The sequence below is a fragment of the Spermophilus citellus genome (genome assembly GCF_964194105.1).
Source record: "Spermophilus citellus genome assembly, chromosome: 15".
In the NCBI taxonomy this organism is placed as follows: Eukaryota; Metazoa; Chordata; class Mammalia; order Rodentia; family Sciuridae; genus Spermophilus; species Spermophilus citellus.
In genome coordinates this window covers 24,583,290-24,605,675 of record NC_138195.1, presented here as the reverse complement: position 1 = coordinate 24,605,675, position 22,386 = coordinate 24,583,290, and the positions used below count along the sequence as shown (strand labels likewise).

Sequence of the window (22,386 nt, the reverse complement as noted above, 5' to 3'; positions counted from 1 at the left end):
GTGCCCTTGTTTAGAAAGGTATAACTTCTTTATCCCAAGATGTTCACTGAGTCACTATTCATCAAAAGCACCTCAGAGATCAAGACATTACAGAAAGCTATATTCATCCAAATGGGTCTATATCCAATTTCCCAGCCCTATTTTCTACAAGTGTCATCATTAATAATAATGATCCTAATTATAAGTAATATATATATTTATTTATTTAGTTCTGTGTATTCTGGATTAGTAAAACCCTGTTGACTTATTATTCTCTCTTTTGCAGTTTACATTGGAGACATATTCTAGGTTGTTTTGTCAAAACAAATATATAGACATAAGCATTCTATATATTTTCTAAAAATAAGGTCTTTTGAAGTAAACTAAAATTCAATGGTTTTTGGTTTTGGTTTTGGTACTGGGAATTGAACTCAGGGGCATTCGACCACTGAGCCATATCCCCAGCCCTATTTTGTATTTTTTTAGAATTAGGGTCTCACTGTGTTGCTTAGAACCACGCTTTTGCTGAGGCTGGCACTGAACTCTCCATCCTCCTACCTCAGCCTCCCGAGCAGCTAGGATTACAGGTATGTGCCACCTCTCCTAGCTCAATATGCTCTTGATTCTCAACCAATTCCTGTTAATTTTTGGAAAACTGAGGTCAATGTTGATTTAAGTGAATCTATTTTAATCAGAATGTTTGATTTGTTTTTTATTTTAAAATGTGTTTTTATAAAAGTGTTACAGGAGAGTGGGGAGAAAAAGCTCCAAACCTTGGTTCCTGTGTTTGATGAAAGAAAATTTAAAGTCAGACATGAAAAGCCAAAAGCAAGATAATTTTCTTATGAGTGAGAGAAAAGTAAGACTTAAGGAAAGAACACTCTCAAGAGAGTGGGGGTGGGGGTCGTCTCTGAGCAGAAAACAGGAAAAGAATCAGTGCTGCTTCCAAATTTATTGTTGTTTTATATTTGCCTTGAAAGTTGGGGTTTAATGCAATCTTCACCAATCAGATTCTCATCTCCTCTGTCATGTTGTACTGGGGAGTTTTTAACCATAGTTGGTCCTCTCCAGAACTGTCATGGTGACCATCCTGTTCAGGGGAACTTCATCCACAAGCCTATCCTATGTTAACATGGGTATCGGAGTCAGTGACTTTATCAACTTTAATTTACCTGTGCTACTAAAGAAATTTTCGCTTCTGAAATACATTGAGAAAATATGACCATATATCCTAACTTTACAATGACCTCAGTAGATCCTGTCAGGAGTAAGCTCCATTGATCTTTTCTTCTTGACATATTTCTTAATTGGCTCCCTTGGTTTCCACCTGTTTATTCTCAGGGTTAGGACACCTGTTGTTCTGCAAGTTACTTCATTGTTCATTAAAGGCAATTCAGAGAAACCCTATGACCCTGCTATGTTGTTGGTTCATATTTCACAGCTCCTTACTAAGTCTACAACCTAACAGAGCCATTGAATGAAAGGTGATAGATTAAGTCAATTTACTTCTTTTAACTTTAATTTCATCTTTGAGGTAAAATAAAGGGTTTTACTTTGATCCTAAGTTTGTTTAAATGTTCAATTAATTCTTATCTTACATCTGGTGGGGGGGAAAAGCCCTTCTACATCCTATAGATGAGGAGGTGAAGTTATAAGAAAAAAATCAGACAAATGTAAAATTACTACTGTGTTACAATTAGAGAGTAGCATAGTGGCATATTAATGAATAAGAACTGTGCTCCCCCCGCAAAAGAAAAAAAAAAAAAGACAATTGCAAAGGTGTTAACCAGAGAAGGCAGGGGCTTGATATTTCTGGTAGAAAATAGAAAAATGGGAAGAGGATATACAATAAGACTTGAGATCAGATAGAGGCTTTGTAAAGTACCCTTTCTCTGAAACTATCCATTGTCTGCAGAAAATGGATTTTGTGTTTGCAATGAAATCCCACACTAGAATCAACTCAAATTGGACTGTGTATGGTTTACTATGAGCTCGTTCAATAGCATTTAGAAGAATATCATAGGGGAAAAATTCACAAATTCTAGGCCTGGTTGCATTTTGATGCATTTGGTGTAGGGTTCTTGGTAAGCCTCATACTGATTAGTAAAGAGCTATTCTTCCTTACTTCTCTCTTTAATCTGGCTCTGATCAGCATGGCTAAGCCTTTTTCTGAAGCTTGAGGAGAGGGTTAAGCATGGAGGATGAGGTTTTCTTATCTTTGTGATAGTTCTAAGCTTAGTAAGCATTTGGAGAACCTATTAGATGCCAAGCACTGTGTGGGGAATAAAGAATATAGAGACAATTAAGACAGAGTTCCAGATTTAATGAACTCAATGTGCAGTTGTCTGGCAACTTTAATCATGCCCCAGTTTGTAGAATTTGAGAAAATACAGAAACACTTAGTTTTGACTTTTAGAAAGAATCAAGGAAAACACTATGGAATAGTTATTTATAAAATAAGATTTAATTTCAAATGGAATAATATAGTGATGCTTGTGTTTATCAAGAGAATTAGAATTTCCTCTGAAAATTCTACTAGCAGGCACTATCAATCCAAGTTTTAGCATGGCTAAAAATTTTAACATTGAACTTAGCATTTTAAGTTAGTGAATGCCATAAAAATTACTATCTGATGTAATGCATGTGTTTATTAATTAAATTTAGTCACTCTATGTTATATATATGTATATATCAAAACATCTTTACATATAATACATATAAACATATATATATAGATATATATGTATGTACATCTTTACATATATGTATATATGTGTTTATTATATGTAAAGATGTATTTTATGTCAATTGAAAACAAATAGGTAGCAGGTTATGTTGGTGTATGCCAATAATGCTACTCGGGTGGCTGAGGCAGGAAGATCCCAAGTTCAGGGCTAGCCTCAGCAACTTCATGATGCCCTAAGTAACTTAGCCAGACTCTGTCTCAAAATTTAAAAATAAATAAATAAAAAGGGTGGGGAAGGTAGTTCAGGGTAAAGTGCCCCTGAGTTCAATCCCTATTACCCAAAATGTATATAATGTTTAGATGGAGTAAAAGTTATTAGGCTTTCTTATCCCTGGAAGGAAGTTTTTGGTTGAATCATTAAATGTTAAGGAAGCACACTAAGTTAAGTTTTAGGAAGCACATTAAGTGCAAATGCCCTGAGGTTTAATCAGGTCTTCCTCTAGAAAACTCTGTGTTATAGCAAAGGAAAGTTCTTTCACCCAATTTTCTTTCAGTTCTTTTCTCATCATGATTCCTTAAACCTGTGTATCCTGACTCTGCCAAAACAAACAACAACACACACACAAAAAAAAAAAAAACACATATGCAGGAAGAAAAGGGGCCAGACCTGGCCTTTCTTAGAGGAATCCAGCCACCACTCTGTTCTGTCGACCTCTGACTTTTAAATGGTAACATGATCAGAAAGTTAACTTTTAATGTTGAAATGGCAGTTTTGTGGTGCTTTTGCAGGCCAGGCAGCTTTGCTTTATGTAAGACAAACAAGACCTAATTTAAGAGCACTCACTGAGGGTCCTTTGGGAATTTGAGCAATAGCTCTGATGGCAGGAGGAAGGGGTCATGCTGTGGTCAGAAATGCTTGATCCACTTTCAAGTAAATGCAACCAGGCAGCTCCATGAACGTAGAAAAATGTGAATGTTGCTGGTGCGTGGCCTTACTGTATGATCAGTGAGAATTCACTAGAAGGCAGTCTCAAAGCCTTCCAGTCATAACCACAACTGATAGAAAATTAGGATAAGAAATATGTCCATGAGAGGGGCACTCAGAAAAGGGAAAGATATTTTGCATATTGTAATAAATTTTTAAATTATCGGATGGAATTACTTTTTAAAAGGAAATTTCATGCCATCCAATTTCTCCTAATTATCTCACTTAAACATAGAGGCCAAATTCATTTGTCCACAGTTTCTAATGTTCACTTTCATGTGAAAATGGGCATCGGGAAAGTAAGCTTATTAGTACAAACTACATCATTTCTCCCTGATTCCTTGGTCGTATACATCATTTTGGGCATATGGAATGACTCCATTTCCTTCAAACTATATTGCTTCTTATTGTGCTAATGTTTCTTAGAGTAATTCCATCAGATTTGGCAGTTATTGTTTTGATTTTTCATGTCTATTTTTCATTAACTTATTCTACTCAGAGACTTTATATGTCTATTTATTCTTCCTTAGTATTCAGTTTTTCTTGAGTTCATATCATCAATTAAACACGTCTGCGTCTCTAGTAACAACAGAATAGGAATGAAGGTGTGTGTTTCTGGCTGTCCCTCCTGCATAATGTTTCTGTTTGCTCCTGGGAGTTCAGCAACTTCAAATGACTGGTGTCACAGAACACCTGATTTACTGTTTAATTCCACAGGCTTGAAATCTACTATAGCCACCTTTCTGCCTATGTAGCCTTCTTTGGGTCATATTTAATATTTGTGAATTAGTTTAAATAAAAGTGAATGCATAGAAAACCTTGAACTTTGCAATGCCACAGTTTAGGTACCAAAAAATATCAAACAATTTGGTCATTCTTCAAATGACCCCCGCCTGATCTCCTTGAAGGAAATCTCTACATTTTTGTTGTTGTTGTTGTTGTTGTTGTTGTTGTTGTTGTTTTGCCTACCCAGGATCCCCATCTCTTGTTTTGATTGTAGCACTTTCTTGACATCTCCCATTCATGCAGATGTGGTCTTGATGGAGCTGTTATCTAAGGTGCTGTCATTCCCAGTGAAAGTGTAATCCAGTGATTCAAGCTCTGCCACTCAGATTCTCTTCCCTCCCAATCCGAGTCTTAAACAGTGAGACACAAGGGCAGGAAACAATTGGCACTGCATTTTTCCTTACAGTGAGTGTCCATTGACTCATGCTACCTTGTACTCAGAATCTTCTTGCTTCCTGTCTTTCCATAGCCATTGCTTAGTTTTCCTGTGATAATGAGTCATGCAGTAACCTGTCAATAAATCCATTTTATTTTTGCTTGAAGTAAAATTGTGTTCATTTTCTTAAATTTCTGCTGCTTATAAGCAATGAATTGTCAGTATCAGGACAGTTTCAGGAAACCCAACAGACTGGAAACTTTTCTCCACTTTTCAAATCGGCTTTTTATTTTTTATTTTTTTGAAAGAAACCATCCGGCAAATTATATTTTTGAAATCTCTAAGTTTACCTTTCCAGTAAGTGCTTGGACTGAGCACAAATCATGATTCAGAAGTTCAGAGAGGGTGAGGTATCTGCAGGTATCTCTTGGATGCTTCTCATGTTGTATATGTTATACAGTCTGCTGCATGAAGTCCTGTGGAACCTCTTCCTCTGTTACTGTCATGTGTCTTGGCTAATGGAAGTCCTATCCCCCTCTCTCCAACTGTGCTTCTCCATGAATCTCCAATTTGTTTATTCCTATTGTCACCAACCCTGTTTGCTCTGGCTCCTTGTCCATTTCCCAGTTTGGTGAAATTTTCAAGATAGCTTGCATAATGTTTGTTATTTTTTCAACATAGCTTACGTAGCATTTGTTATTTAACAGGAGGGCTTGATGTTCTTTTAGAGTAGACCTGCTACTAGCTCTGCGACAAAGCTCCCTTTCTTTACCCTAGAAGGCAGGACAGAGCACTCTATGTGGAAGCAAATTCTCCCAATTTCCCAAATTTAATTTCATATCTTTTTTAAGTTTTGGCTTTCCTCGAGCATCTCTACAAAGTTATTGTATGAAAATAAATATAGACATAGAATGTCTTCATCTCTATGTCAAACATGCTTGTCATGAGGAAAAGGTACCTGTGGGCAGGATTTGCATACCCATGAATTCTTTGGGATTTTATGCAATATTTGATGAGATATAGACTTTTATAAGAAGAGTCTGAGATTTTATTGGATGTTTGGTGTTTCGTGACTCTTAAAGTATAAACATAAAAGGACTTACAGACTTCTCTTCTGTGCTGTGAATTATTCATTGTCTGAGTTCATACTGAGAAAGAATGAATTTCTACTTGGACCTGAGGTCACTCCAAATCATCAGACTAGAACTGAGCAGCCATCGAGGGATCAGACACTGGGTTTCTGTTATGCTGACAACTCAAATCATGGTACCACGTGGGTAGACAAGTAACCTGGGGCAATGAGAACAATCCTATCCATGCTGCTACTCAAGCATTTTTTCAGGAGTGCAAATAAAGGATCTTGTTTTTGCCAAGTGGCTGCTTGAGGAATGCAGGGTTTCTATTTGAGCTCACTAGATTATATGTGAAAATAACATTTTTCTGCCATTATAGGACATGTATCTTGAGTTGTTTGCTGGTACAAGGGATGGTTTTGTTTCAGATACTTACTTTTTTTTGGCAACACTCCCTTAGGATTTAGAAAATGCATTGTGGGCTGGAGATGTGGCTCAAGCGGTAGCGCGCTCGCCTGGCATGCGTGCAGCCCGGGTTCGATCCTCAGCACCACATACCAACAAAGATGTTGTGTCCACCGAGAACTAAAAAATAAATATTAAAAATTCTCTCTCTCTCTCTCTCTCTCTCTCTCCCTCTCTCACTCTCTCTTTAAAAAAAAAAAAAAAGAAAATGCATTGTATTTGAAATTGGAAGATCTGAAATTAATTTCAACTTCACTAATTTGATGGTGGTGTAGCTTTGGATGAATCACATAAGCTCTCAGAGATTTAATTTCTTAGTCTGTAAAATGGGAGTAATGATACTATCTACATCCCACAGTTACTCTGATCATCAGATGAAATGATGCACATGCTCAATAAAACGTCTTGCTGACTCATTACCAGCAGATGTTATGCCATGTATTTTGAAGTAATGAGTCAAGTATTGAATTGGAGTCCTTGTCCTTATCTTTCTTTAACTGACAAGCTGATTAACAGTCCCTAATGCCTGGCTCATAATCAGCTGTAAGATTATTCACATAGATATGTCTTTCAAAAGATGGGTGCCTTTGAAATACAATCATTAGAAAGATTCACCTTTGAGAGAGAGATGGATTTTTCAGGATGAGGGACAGCCAGTTTTCAGTTATGCTTAAGTTTTTTTTTTTTTTTCCCAATCTCAATTTCTAAAATTCTTAACTTCAAACAAATCACCATGTTGGTTCTAGTACATCCGCTTCTAAAGCAGGAAGAAAAGTGAGACTCACTGGGTGCCTTGAGGTCCCAATCCCTATTTTGTGCTGGGTACTTTTCTTGAGCAAACTCACTCTAGCCTCACTATGCTCTAATTTTCTCACCCCAACATTTGCCCGATAGAGCCTTGATTTTTACTTTTGTCGTCTTCTTCCAGTGCCATCCTGTTAGACATAAAGAAGAAGATGAGGAAATTTAAAAATATGTATCACAGTACCTGCCCTGCAGCCCACACAATATCAGTGAAAGTTTAATTCAATAGAAGGAAGGAAGGAAGGAAGGAAGGAAGGAAGGAAGGAAGGAAGGAAGGAAGGAAGGAAGATACAAAGAAAGAGTTCCCCAGTAGTTCACCATTGACATTTTTGTATAAAACTAGAATGTGGTTGTGCAGTATGCTCAGGAGAGCTTATGGTCATCCCTGCCCAGTTACTGTGTCACTGTCGGAGTTTATAGAGTCCTTTAACCCCTCTGAGAGGGTGTGACCTAATCTATAGAGCGGCAGCCTGTGTCAGGTCTAAATTGTTGCCTAGTCTTTGAATCATCATCGGGTTCCAGGCCTTGGCCTATGTAGGCCCGTTATAAAAACAACATCTTCAAATGGAGTCCTCTAATCCTTGAACCTCTTCGCTCTGTCATGTGGATAAAATTATGAAAGCAGGAATGTTTCTAGAGCACTTGAAAGAGCTTTGTTTTTTTACCCTGCTGATTGTGGAATGGTGGTTGAACAATATGAAAACAGTCATTTAAAATGGTTGTAACTTAAATATGTACCCAGAATTTAGAATTGATATTTTGTGCTGCATGTTCAGTGAAAGTATTTCTAGATGCATGTGTTGTTAATAATTAAAATAAAGAAAAGAAATAGAAATTATTACAAATTATTTAGAAAAACTGAGTTCCTTGTATATAGGCTTTTTTGTTTGTTTGTTTGCTTTTTTTTGTAAAGTGGAGCCCCAACAGGATGAAAAAAAGGTGCCTCCAGTTATTTCTGTATATGGGCCCCATCACGCAAGCCATAGAATTTTCCTTAGTTATTCTACTTTTATTTTTCTATCTGGGTTTTAAAGGTACAAAGTATCTGATTAGCTGGCACAGACATTTTGAAGCACCAACTATGTGGAAAGAATTCAGAATAGGGTGAAAGAGATTTTTCAGGTCTTTTGTCATTCACAAAGCAGATACATTTGGGCTAAATGAGGTATCTGAAGAAGACACATGTATTGGAATTCTTGTGTACTTGCTTGTAATTCTTGCTTGTACCTGTATTTAAAAAAAAAAAAAAAAAAAAAAAAAAAAGCATGAGCTTTCTGTAAAACTCTTTCATCTTTGGTTGGCTTATTTTGTATCATGAGCACAATGTTTCAGAGATGGATAATCCTCGGTTGCAGTTAAAGACATGGTCAGTACCACTCTGTGGGATCTTAATTCAACTTTTATACTAGTTTTTTAAGGACTTATACCTCTATAGGTCATGAAGTATCTGGTTCAGTACAAATATAGTCCTATCACTCTACTCCCCCCCACCAAGAAGATAAGTGGAATAGCCAGAATGATGCTAGATGAAGCACCCTGGAAGATGAAGGACAGAGCTTCTTCATTTACACCAACCAAGGTCTTCTGCTTGGACATGAACACTTTGGAGGGTTTTTTTCTCTATAGCCTGTCTTGCTTTGTCAATAATTACATCTTTTTTTTCTGTTCCATGATATAAAAGAGTAAAGCTAGAAATATGTAATTGTTAGCTTTAAATATCTCTTTTTCTAAAGAAAATAATGAAGAATCGGTAGCTTCATGGTTAATTGAGCTGAGGAGTCTGAGAACCTAGATTCAAATTCAAATTCTAGCCTAGCCATTTGCTGTGTGACCTTGCTGTTCCCCATCTGTAAAATAGACATGATGACAAGAGATACCCATAGGTCAAAGATTAAGTGAGACAGTGCATGGAAAACTTTTAGGCAGGACCTGGCAGATAGTTAATGCCCAAGAAAACTAGTAACTACCACATAATGTGACTATTTACCATTATAAGGTCTTACTTCTGTATGAAAAATAATGTACATATGGTCTGCCTTAGTACATAGAGATTGTTTTCATGATGATACTGAAAAAAATTATTTTAGCTGGAAAGAATGCTGGGCAAGGGTGAGGCTACACCATGTGTTAACTGCAAGTTATCAAAAGATGTGTGCAACACTGTATTATTTTGGCATCTACATAAAAATCAACAGTTTACATTGAAGTCACCCTGTTTGTCTTGTCAGGGTGACTTTAAAAAAGCAAAAATCTTAAATATTTTCCACATCTGAATGATCGGGATCACTCTTGTGGATCTGGCCAACAGAACAAATTCTTCTTATAATAGGTCTTTCTCAAATAGCAGAAAACTGTCTCAGACTTACATGCTGTTGTTATTTAGCTCTTTTTATTCCCATCCAATTCTGTTCCTTTCATTCAATGTGAATGAAAAGCATTAAAATTTGCTCTTACAGATCTCTCCCAAACTGAGCAAATTAGAAGGCATTTAATCTATCTCACATAAGAGTGGAAGCAGGAGAAGGGGGAAATGAGTTGTTTTTAAATCTCATTTGATTATGACATTATTCCAACAGTGTTGCTGTTGGTTCTATTGATCCCAGCTGACTTCCTGGCTGTGTGGTGACCACAGAATGTAATCTAGAGGGCATTGCAGATTTAAAATGACTTTCCAGAGTGCCCAAGTTAAAATTGTTGATGCTACATGACAACTGCTATTATTTCTGTGCCAGCCAAATATAAAAGAACATTAATATTCATTAGTAATGTTACAGCTGGTGACTTCTTAACAACATTGTAATGCTTTGAATAGTTATTTCAAACAGTTACTTGAAATATTCACACAATAAGCCCTGATTGACACAATGCATTAAAGAAGCCAAGTAACACCCAGGGGAAAATATGTATGCATTTACACTAGGCTAAGTAAATAAGTATTTCAGAAATACAGTTCATTTTATAGGACCAAGCTCTGTGCAAAAAGTGGTTGATTTTTTAATGAGTTAAATGAGTAAATCACCATGGTAGAATTCTGGCACAGAGATTCAAATCGCAATTTTGTCATTTAAGTTCAATGTCACACTGTTTGATTCTACAAATCAGGCATAGTGTCATAAGTGCATCTTTAGAGGCAGTTGTAAAGATAAAAAAATGAGATAACCAATGATAATAAATGAGATGATATATGTATATATAAGATGGCACCATACCTTCTGACCATCAAAAATGAACTGCACATCACTTTGGGTTTTGTGTATACACGTCACCTCATCTTGTTAGGGAGGTACTTTCATCTCAATTTTATAGATGGGAAAAAACAAAAGGCAAGGGGGCATTCAAGTCATTTGTACATATCTGGGCAATGAGAAATCCTACTGTTAGGTTATAAGTCTAATTGTTAGTACTCTTTGAATTTTGGTTAAGATGAAGTATCATGGTGAATGTCATTCAAGGCAAAGCAGGGTAAGAGGTCTAAAATTTGCTTTGAAGAGTTCTCTCTTTCACTGTGGTATAATCCTAAGGTGCAGCAAATCCATGGGGTGGTGTGTTAGTTTCATGTTACAAAACAAAATGCTTGATGCAGGTTAACTTATAAATAGAGGTGTTTATGTGTATGTTGTTTGTTTGCTTGTTTGTTTTGGCTCACAGTTCTGGAGGTTCAGGACCAAGATTGGGTGGCCCCATTACTTTGGGTGTCTGGTGACCCCAGACACATCACAGTGAAGCATGTGTCTGAGTGAGTGCTCATATTAAGAGCCAGAAAGCAGAGAGAATGAACTGCTTGAGATTCCATGATCTCCTTTGAGGGTGTGTTCCCAATGAGCTAAGGACCTCCCATGAGTCCCCACCCCGCAGAGTTCTACAGCATCTCCCAATACTGGCTCCCTGGAGATCAAACCTTTAACATGTGGACCTTTGAGGAATATTGTCTGTATTCACACTGTAGTAAGTAGTCTGCAGTACTAGGACAGCATTTAGACTTTGTGTTCTGAGAAAGTTAGATAGGACAAATTTCCTTCTGCTTATTCTAAACATGATGTATAAGAAGAAAAATGGTTATTTGCTCTTTTCCCCTCTCTTTCTTTTAGAATTTACCAATACTGTAATTTTTAAATTGACACAATTGTATATATTTATCCTGTACAATATGACATTATGAAAAATTATACATTATGATTGGCTTCTTAGAGCTAATTAGTATGTACATTACCTCACTCATTTTTCATGGTGAAAATACTTAAGCTCAGCCCTCTTAGTGATTTTCAATTAATGATTATCATTAACTACAGCAACCATGTTATACAATAGATATTTTAACTTATTTTGAATCCTTCAACATCCAACTCCCCAGTCTCTGATAAATACCATTCTACTTTCTGCTTCAATTAGCTCAATTTGTTTTTTAGATTTCATATGTGAAATCATGCAGTGTTTGTCTTATATGTCTGGCTTCTTTCATTTAACATAATTTCTTCAAATTTCATCCATGCTGTTATAAGTGACCAGGGTTTTTCTGTCATTTTTAAGGCTGAATAGTATTCCACTGTGTTTATGTACCACATTTTCTTTATGCATTCATTTGTTTATGGAAACTTAAGTTGATTCCATATCATGATCATTGTGGAAAATGCCACAATCAATGTGGAAGTGCATTCTTTGTTCATTCTATTGTCAGGGAGTCAAACTCTTCCAAACCTGAATAAATCTGTAAAGAGACTTCTTAACATGATTTTAGTTCTGTGTCTCTAAACTGTTGTTGGGAAAATGAAGTTATTATATATAGTAACTTTTCTCCATGACATTTTTTATATTGTTCTCAACTTGCTAAATCATTTGTACCAGGAAGATACTAATACCAAAAGATACAAGCCCATTCTGACACCCAAAATAATTGAGTCTATCTATAATTCTTGATGCCATATACTAAGAACATTTCCTATGTTGACCTTAAAATTATTAAATTCAGTGAGTGAACTATAGAAGTATTTTTTAAAAGTATTTTTAAATAAATACATCTCTCTTAAAATACTGAAAGATAGGCATGTGTATTTCTTTTAACAGGTAATTATGTAATATGGCATAAGCAATGAGAGGACAGAATGTGTTTGTTGACAGTTCTTTCACTATTGTTACAGAGCTGACAAATTAATTGGGTCAATAGTCTAGGAATTTTGTTTCCCTAGCAACCTGTAAGATTTTGTGTTATCTTTTGGATATTAAAAGATTCTGAAGCTTTCTCCATCAGGCACCCATTCTCTTGAGTTTTTCCAGTAATCCAGTTGGCTTTCATGATTATGTGTCATGCCCCTAAACATGTGAAGTTAAAGTAACAATGCCTCCTCATATTGTCTTCCTCATAGACCCTGTGCATATAGCTAATCTAATTTGCTCCTTATAACTACCATGTGAAAGTATGTGTATTGTCATTCTCAATTTACAGAAGCAGAAATCAAAGCCAAAAGAAATCTACATGGGCTTTGCCAGACACTGAAATCAGACTTTTGGTAAGACTTATTTCAATCCCTGTGAACCTCAGCTGCCTTATATTAGAACAATTTCTACCTCATTTATATGCTTCCAAGACTTAAATTCAAAAACTAATTTAAGATGATGGCACAGTACTTTAAAAAGCAATATCTTACAAATCTTTCTTGTTTCTTTATTCAAGAAATGTTTATTGTTCCAGGCACAGTGGCATGCACGTGTAATTTTAGTGGCTCAGGAGGTTGAGGAAGGAAAATCACAAGTTTAAAGCTAGCCTCAGCAATTTAGTGAGGCCCTAGGCAACTTAGCAATACCCTCTCTCAAAATAAAAAAAAAAAGGGGGCTACAGATGTGGCTCAGTGCTTATGCACCCCTGGGATCAATCCCTAGTTAAAAAAAAAAAGATAGAAAAGAAATATTTATTGGAGCTGAGAGTGGTAGTGCATGCCTATAACCCCAGCAATTTGAGAAGCAGAAGGGGTAGGGTTATAAATTCAAGGCCAGATTTAGCAATCTAAGTGACACCCTACCTCAAAAATAAAATAAATAAAAGGGGCTATGATGTAGCTTAGGGGTAAAATTCCCCTGTGTTTGATCCCAAGTTAAAAAAAATTACTGGGCAGCTTAGGAAATTTATGATGTGCAAAGGATAAACCAGGATAGTTTCTTCTGCCCAAATGGAGATTATAGTCTGGTGGGGAGTCAATACAAGGTAAAGTTAGGACTTGAATTTTAGACTTTTTGCTCCAAATACAGTAAATAATTTGGCAAATGAGTGAACATGTTAGATGGTGTACATTCACATATTGCACACTGAGATATATATATATATATATATATATATATATATATATATATATATCAGTGCAAATATATATACATATATATCAATGCCATACCTCTGGAATATTATTCTTGGAGAAACAAAAGCTGATGGATTGTTATAATTTTATCTCATGCAGGGAACTCTGGTAGCTTTGTGGAAATAATGATATGCACATTGCATTCACAGACATGCTTTACATTTGAAGATTATATTTTGAATTGTATATAACTAACTATGCTCCTAGATACAGCTCAACTATAAAACAAGCTCCTGTCATCTTTTGGGAGCAATGAGTAGAAAGGAGAGTTCTTAAAAAATCTAAGTTGGCAGAATCTGAATTAATGTTTTGTAACTCTTGGGGATTTGAACCATACCTTCATGGATGCCCTTAATTTCTCTTCCTGTAATCCTACTTTCCACTTTCTTTAGATAGATTGCATGATTTTTGAGTGACTATTTTATATATATATATGTTACTTGATGCTCTGATAATTTCACTCTGGCTAAAGCAGGTCCTTCATTAACCAGAGTATGAAAACCAATATTTGAATTCTCTCCAAAGATTTAATTCTCACAACTTCCTAAAACTAATGATATAATGATCATGTAGGAAAAACTGAGTTCATACAGAACAAATAATTTTCCTTATGTTATGCAGTTGCTGAATGGGAGAATAGTTATAGGTACTCTGGCTTGATTATTTCCAAAATCAAACCATACCACCAGTCAGTAGTCTGTCTATTTCTCTTTCTCCCCCATCCCCTTTTTTTTGCACACAACTCCACTACAGGCTCTTTCTGGTTGGGGCATTTGTAATTTTATATAGGATTTCTCATGGCCACAAATGTGATGAAACAGTTAGTTATAAAATCAGACTCTGAGTGCTAGATGACTCCTCTCATTTCTTTATCTGAATGATTGTGTTGCAATTGTCCGGTCCTGATTCTGAGTTATCAAATACTCTGTGCTAAGAGTCATGGTGAGTGATGAGATGGAATTCAGTAGCAAGGTACTGAAATATAAGCTTCTGGTAGATGCCAATACCTCTAGGGCTCTCTGTCTTATAATGGTCATCATCTATTGCTAAAATATCATAGTATCACTATGATGATAGAAAGGGGAAAAGACAGAAATATATATAAAAGGACAAAATTATAATTAATCATTTTCCAAAAAAGAGGCATAAAATAAAGGAACCTGGATCATTGGTCAGATGGATTTTTACTTTAAATTCTATTTGAGTTAGGCTTAATAATAGGAAGTGTACTTCCCAAATCAGACACAAAGTGGAACTTCTCTCACCCATCTGGTCAAGGCCATATTTAGGTTTATTTTTTTCTTTAATCTTTGTAAGCAAAGTTATATCAAGAAATCAGCTATAAATGTGTCTCTTTCCTTTTATTTCCTACAATGTACTGCAAATATCGTGCCTCAGGATATCTTGGTATACTTTGATTTTATGTCTACCTGAGGTAGGTTTCTTCGATTTTCTGAACGGCCTAGGACTTTGGAACACATGTGGACCACAGAAGTGACTGAGGGAATTTACGGCAAAGGGCTGCCCACTAACTGTAATTTAGCACCTGTGTGTCTGATAGAGTGAATTTAATGCATGAGGGCAGGTTTGGTACCCTACTGTCGTTACTTTAAGGTCAGAAAGTATGCACCTATGGCAATGCACAGTGTCATTTTGTTTGAAAAGTCAACATGCAAGGCATTCCTTATGCCTTAGTAGATAATCCTTTGCTAGTGAAAGGCAGCATAAGTCTAAAGCAAAGGGTCCTTAAGATAAATATTTGTAAATGTTGCATGTTTTCCTTGCAGCCTTTGACCATAAGACATTTAGGTGCATCTTGAATAACAAGTAAAAGATGTTGAACATAGTCTGATAATCCTGTATGTGTTTCATAGGAAGGAAAATCTTTACTCAATCATTTCAGAGGTGCCCATATCCTATACAAACACTAGGACATATTTAGCCTACACCTAATACTAAGGTGCAGTGCATTTTTAAATTTAATTTAACAAGGCTGTGATGGACACTGATATAGAACTATCTGACCCTCCATCTGCTGAGCCTGTTTGATTTGGAAAACAAGAAAAAAACTTCCTGCTCTTCAATCTAATTGAATAGAACCCTTGGGTCTTGTGATTTCATTATATTTGACAAACTTCCATTTGTTTATATGCTGATTAGACTGGTAACGTGTGGTGTGTAATAAATAATAATCAAAATCTAGCTTTGTAATAGGGAAATACATAGTTTCTCCTTAATAACATTATCAAAGGAACTTTGTTAAGCATTCCATTCCTAAAATTTAATTAAAGCCAAATTTAAGTTAATAAGACTTGTGAAGTCGGAGTTCATTGCATATGTAGCAATAGCATGTGTGTGTGTGTGTGTGTGTGTGTGTGTGTGTACATGCACAGATTATATTCAGATGAAAGACAATAAAGGAAAACTAAAATGATCTTATATAGTAGGATAACAGTATCAGATCCCGATCAGCCCACGGAAGACAGTTACAGAGATAAGCAGATTAACGAAAAGTGGAGGAAAGTGTGTTTTTGTGTGCAAATTACACTTAATGTTTTGCCCCATATTATGCAGTGAATGGATTCTACATCAGAAGAGGGATTTCACTTACCAACAGTAAGTTGAAGCCTCACTTCTTTAGCATTTTCTTTACTTGCTCGACAGGCCTGGGATTTCAGTTATTTTCTTTAAGAAATTATATGAATTATCAAAATTTAAAAGCATTGTACATTTTTAAATAAACTAATTTTTATATTTCCTAAGTCGTGATCAAGTTATTTTGGCATATGATTAATGTATTTGTTAGTAAACAATAATTGCATGTATGTATATACACACTGGAATACTAATGGAAAAATGGGAACATATTTTTCCTTTATAGTACTGTTCTTTACGTGAATATTTAAGCTTACCCTCTATATGGCTTAATGCTAATAAAGTATTAAGTTTGTAGTGGATAGAGTATATTCAGTTTATAGTGGTGGAATCTTTGGACACAAGTTGTTGGTAGATTCCAATCAATGTTATGGCATATTTGATACATAAAATAAGACCCACAGTGGGGGATGAGATTCCAGAGAGTTTTGTAACACCAAGCTGATTTTACTGAGTTTTATTGGTTAAAAATACAATTTTAAGGAATCACCAATAAATTGGGCTACATTAAAATTAAAAAAGTCACAACAAATAAAATGGAAAGGCAACCAGTATAAAGTGAGAGAAGCTATTTGAACTATTTAATTCCCACAGAGGGCTCCTGTACAGAAGGTATAATTAAGTCCTGGAACACAATCTAATGTAATGAACAAAAGACTTGAATAAATACTTATACAAAGATTTTTAAAAATTTAAAAACTATTTTTCAAAATGTTTAATAAACACATGAAATAGTAGTGGACCTTATAAGTTATAATGAAAATGCATATTAAACTTCTAATGAGGTATAAGTAACATCACAGTGGCTAAAATAAGAATGACTGGAGATGTCAACTGCTGGTGAGGTTATGAAGTCACTGGAACTCTCATAAGTTGCTGGTGGGAGTATGAATTTTGATTCTCTTCTATAAGCTATGTGGCAATATTATTAAAACTGAATATCCAACAACAGAGTGCATATATGTATATTATAGTCATATATGGTATCAAAGATCATAGACAAAAATGTTCAATGTATGTTTATAATGCCAATAAACTGAAAATAATTCAAATGTCTGCCAATGATTGTCAGACAGATAAATTGTAATCTATTCACAGTAAAATGCTGCGCAGCTATGAAAACAAACAAATGGCTAGTGTGTGCAAAGGAATAGATATGTTAAGAATACATTGAGCAGGGGCTGGGGATGTGGCTCAAGCGGTAGCGCGCTCGCCTGGCATGCGTGTGTCTCGGGTTCAATCCTCAGCACCACATACAAACAAAGATGTTGTGTCCGCCGAAAACTGAAAAATAAATATTAAAAAAATTCTCTCTCTCTCTCTCTCTAAAAAAAAAAAAAGAATACATTGAGCAGATCTGTCAGTCATGAAATGTAAATGTCATTTGATTGCTTTTATATAAAGTACCAACACAGGTAAAAGTAGTTTATGAGGCCAGTAGTTAAAATAGGAGTTACCTGAAAAGGAGAGTAGGGCTAGTGTCGATGAGGAGCTCAAAGGGGTCTTCTCCCCTCATGATTAACTTTCTATTTCTTGATCTGGTTGTAGTTATACTGATGTGTTCACTGTTTGAAAATTCCTCGAGGTATACACTTAAATGTGCACACTTTAGTAGGAATGATATGCTTTTAAAAAGCACTTATTAAAAAAAAAACAACTGATCACAAAGATAAAAGAACATGAGTATGGCTCCAGGGTTATCATAAAAATAAAATATTTATTGGCCCCTTGTTCAAAGAAAAGCAAGAAATTTATTCTAAAACTTAAAGACAAAGTGTGGTAAATGTGTTTCTGATGAAGCCATCAAATACTTTCCCAAGAGCTAAGACCAGTTCAAATCTGCAAAATGTCAAAATATGCAGCAAGGTGGCAAGTGCTGATACACCCGCCAGGTATTTACTGAATTCAACAAGGAGGAGGGTTTTAAATATATATGAATCTGATCTGTTTAAGGAAGGAATGATCAAGAGTTATATTTTAAAATGGAGAAGAATATTTCCACGTTTTCCAGCTGTGGAAGATTGATTCAAACTTGTGTTAGTGTGAATTTATTGAGATTTAAGTGTAGGCATAGTAGACTTAAGAATAAATTTAAGAATAAATCTGAATTTCTTATTTTTAAGTTTTTTTTTTAATATGGACACAATATCTTTATTTATTTTATTTACTTTTTGTGGTGCTGAGAATTGAACCCAGTGCCTCATATGTGTGAGGCAAGCGCTCTACCACTGAGGTATGACCCCAGCCCCTGAATTTCTTAACTCTAATATACTTTTTGGCTAGATAATTCTTTGTTCTTGGGGGGAAGATTTCCATGCATGGTAGCCTGTTTGCAGCATCATTGACTTCTACCCACCAGGTATCAGCAGTACCATTTCTGCAGTTTTGACAACCAACATTTCCTCCAGACATTGGGAAATGTTTCCCAGTTACCTCCCCAGCTCTCCAATGAGAACAACTGGAATATATAGACTTATATACTAATAAAGCACTCAGAAATAATTTTGTGTTATATGCCCAATTAATTATAGGCATTTTATATAAGGCATACATAAAGCATTTAATTACATTAACAGGAAGATAAAATTGGAAATGATATTTTTATTCTATTCACAAGCCATTCAGAGAAAATAAGGCTACTACTACTAATAACACTCATTTATAAAATACCTAAATTATCCTTAAATTTTGGTGCACCATTTTTGTCAATTAAAAAAAAAGCGAATGGTCAGTGTAAACAGACAGCAGTCTACAAACAGCCTGCAAAATGGACAAAGTTTGCTATACCCATAGACTATAGTTCATGATTGTCCCAAGCCAGGAAATTATAATGAGATACCAGTGAAATCTCTGTTCCATTCAGCTTGAGAAATTTTCGATCTTTTGTATGAAGTTAACAAGCATGTTGCTAAATTATTCTCATCTCTGTCCACTGTGCTGCTGAATTTTAATGCTGACATTTATTTCACAGTATTATGCTTACCCCAGCTCTTCACAGAAAATGGATATGAAATAAATATATGCTACAGGACACAACTAAGTTCGGATTTTGCGAGGGATAAATAAGGAGGAAAATCTAGAGATTGGGTCTGTATAGACTGGGTCCTATGACTGAAATACATTCTAGTTGCAATCTTGTCAAGGCAGTGAAGACCTGTGTTCACTATGCCAATGTGCTGATTTATTCAAGAAGCAATTCTTGACTATTTTGAGCTCAGTGCTGAGCTCAAACAGGAAATACAGAAGTAAATAAAATGGAAGAAGTCTATGTATGTATTGTCCTTACCTTTCAGGGGAGGTGGTAGTGAATTTTAAAAAAAAATGAACATAAATGAGTTAGGGATTAAGAAAAGAACCGTAGGAGGATTTGTTGGCTTTTTTTTTTTTTTTTTTTTTTTTGCTACTGTGACCAAAAGACCTGAGAACCATTAGAGGAAGAAAAGTTTATTTGGTGGTTCATGGTTTCAGAGGTCTCAGTCCATTGATGACTGACTCCATTCCTCAGGGCTTGAGGTAAGGCAGAACATGTGTGTGGAGGAAAGAAGCTCAAGACATGTCTCTAGGAAGCAGAGAGAGTGAGCTTTTGCTCAACAATAACAAAATATAAACCACAAGGCATGCCCCTTCTCCAGCCACACCCTGCCTCCTGAAGTTACCACCCAGTTAATCCCTATCTGGGGGTTAATGCACAGGGTAAACCTCTCACAACCCAATCATTTTACCTCTAAACTTCCTTATGCTGTCTCACAAATGAATTTTTTGGGGGACACCTCATCTTTCAACTATAACAAAGATCTACTGAAGAAAACAGGAATCTATTTTAGAAGAAATAGTGACACCAGTTGGTTTGAGAGATTGTGTGAAAGGGAATGGAAGAAAATATCTCTCTACCCTTCTTGATATTCAGCTAGGGTCTTGTCAATTAAACCAAAAAAGAGATTAATGATAAAAAACATAAATTCTTTACTATAAGCATTCCAGGATATGAGAGCCTTCATGAGAAAATAAAAACCCAAGAAATCATTTAATCTGAGTGTTTTGAAAAGTGGAGAGTTGTGGGAAAATGTGATAGAACAGAGGTAGGAGCTGAGTCATTCCCCTCACTGGGGGACATTCGTTCATTTGTATCCCTCTTCACCTCTACCAGAAAAGAGATTGCTCCTTTCTGATTGGTGTAAGGAGGATGTCACTCTCAGGTGACAGCAGTGGAATAAGAGGGTAGACATTAGGGAAGGTATACTTAAGGGAGGGTAAACTGGACTTGCTGATGACTGCATCTGAGGTCTCAGGAAAAGACAGCCAAAGATGACTTCTTGGTTTTGGCCTAATATCATGGTGCTGATGTTCACTAAGATTGACAAGACTGCCAGTTGTGGTGGTTCACACCAGTAATTCCAGCAGCTCAGGAGAATGAAGCAAGTTCAAAGCCACCCTCAGCAAAAGTGAGGCACTAAGCAAAAAATAAAATAAAATAAAATAAAAGCAAACAATTGACAAGACTGATAGCAGCAGAATGCTTTGAAATTGTCTACCATGTTGAAATGTACAAATCACAGTTATTTAAAGTTTGTGTCTTAAAACTACTATTTGGCCAACCCTATGGATATGCTTCTGCAATTTACTTTTTTTTTTTCCACTTGGGTTTGTTTTCTGGCATGCCTAGTAATATTTTATTGGATTTCCACCAATAGATATGGAAACATTTTTAGAAGTTTCGGTTATTATTTTTCTCCAGAGAGGATTTTCTTTTTTCATCTGGAAGGCTGGGAAAAGACAGTTTAACCCAGCCAGGAAGTGAGCTAACTTAAGGCAGCTTCCATTTTTGTAAATTCTCATCCTTTCTGCCTCACCTTTACTCCTAGGAATCTCAGGTGAAAGTCTGGAACATTCCCCTGGATGGCTCTTAATTCCGATTTCTGTCTTCCCAACCTTGTGAGACTGCATAAACTCTTCTAATTTCTTAGCCTTGAGCAAGCATTTTCTACTAGGTGCTCAACTTAGGTATTATTAAATTACTCAAATCAGTGTCAGAATTATTTGTCTATTTCTCTTCTCTTTGGGGTCTTGGATCTCTAAGTTTTGTTTCTCTGATAGTACTAATAATCTGTTTTGAAGTTACTGAAGAATTTTGTGTAGCCACATAATATCTGGCATGGTCTGATTTGTCTCGTAGAGTTTGCTATACTACCATTGTTAGGGTTTAGATGTGCGGTGTCCTCCAAAAGCTCACCTGTGAGACAATGCAAGAAGGTTCAGAGGAGAGATGATTGGGTTATGAGAGTCTTAACATACTCAGTGAATTAAACCCTGATGAGATTGACTGAGTGGTAACTGGAGGCGGGTGGAGTGTGACTGGAGGAAGTAGTTAATTGGGGGCATAGTCATGGGGTATATATTTGTATCTGGAGAGTGGAGTCTTTCTGTCTGCTTTCTGACCAGCATGATGTGAGTTGCTTCCCCTTACCACACTCTGCCACCATGTTCTGCCTCACCTGGAGCCCTGAGGAATGGAGCCAGCCTTCTATGGACTAAAATCTCTGAAACTGTGAGCCCTCCAATAAACTTTTCTTCCTCTGCAGTTGTTCTCCTCAGATCCTTTTAGACACAGCAGCAAAAAAGCTGACTAAAACAACTATCAATGTGAAAGATGGATTGGAGGAGTTGAGTATAGATGCTGAGAAGCCAGGAAAAAAATGTCTCTTAAATTGGCACATGCAGGGAAGAGACAATAAGGACTTGAAGTAGGGCAGAAAGTATGAAATTCAGAAGAGAAAATGAAAGCATGAAATACTTAGGGGAGAGATTTTTACATGATGGCAAATGGAAAATTTAGCTGTCAGCATCTCTTAAACATTATTTGTGTGTCAAAATAAGAATGGCATATTGGCTCATTAATTCTGTGTCCCTCATAATTTTAAAGGCTGGTCAAGGATGACTGGTTGCCAAACAAAATAATCTACTCTTTGATATTTCTCATGGTTCTGATATTATTCTTGGCTGTAGAACGTTTGAAGGGAAAATGTATTTTAATCTGCCTTCATTGTTCAAAGTAAGAGAATGCTTAAGTGAGAGGCTTTATGTGAATGCTTGCTTTGAAGGAAGTCATGTGCTCCATAACTCAGGAAGCTTGGAAAATATTTAAAACCAAATATTATAATTCTGAGAGCAATATTTTATGGGGAGAAGTGGGACCATTCAACTTGAAGAAACACCAAACTGGGCTTGGAATA

At 35.9% G+C, this 22,386-nt stretch overlaps 1 protein-coding gene across 1 annotated transcript in view; it reads left to right on the top strand.

Moving 5' to 3' along the window:
* PRKG1 (protein kinase cGMP-dependent 1) overlaps positions 1-22,386 on the top strand; it is a 1,128,350-nt gene that overhangs the window by 412,304 nt on the left and 693,660 nt on the right. The gene's annotated exons all lie outside the window — the stretch shown is intronic.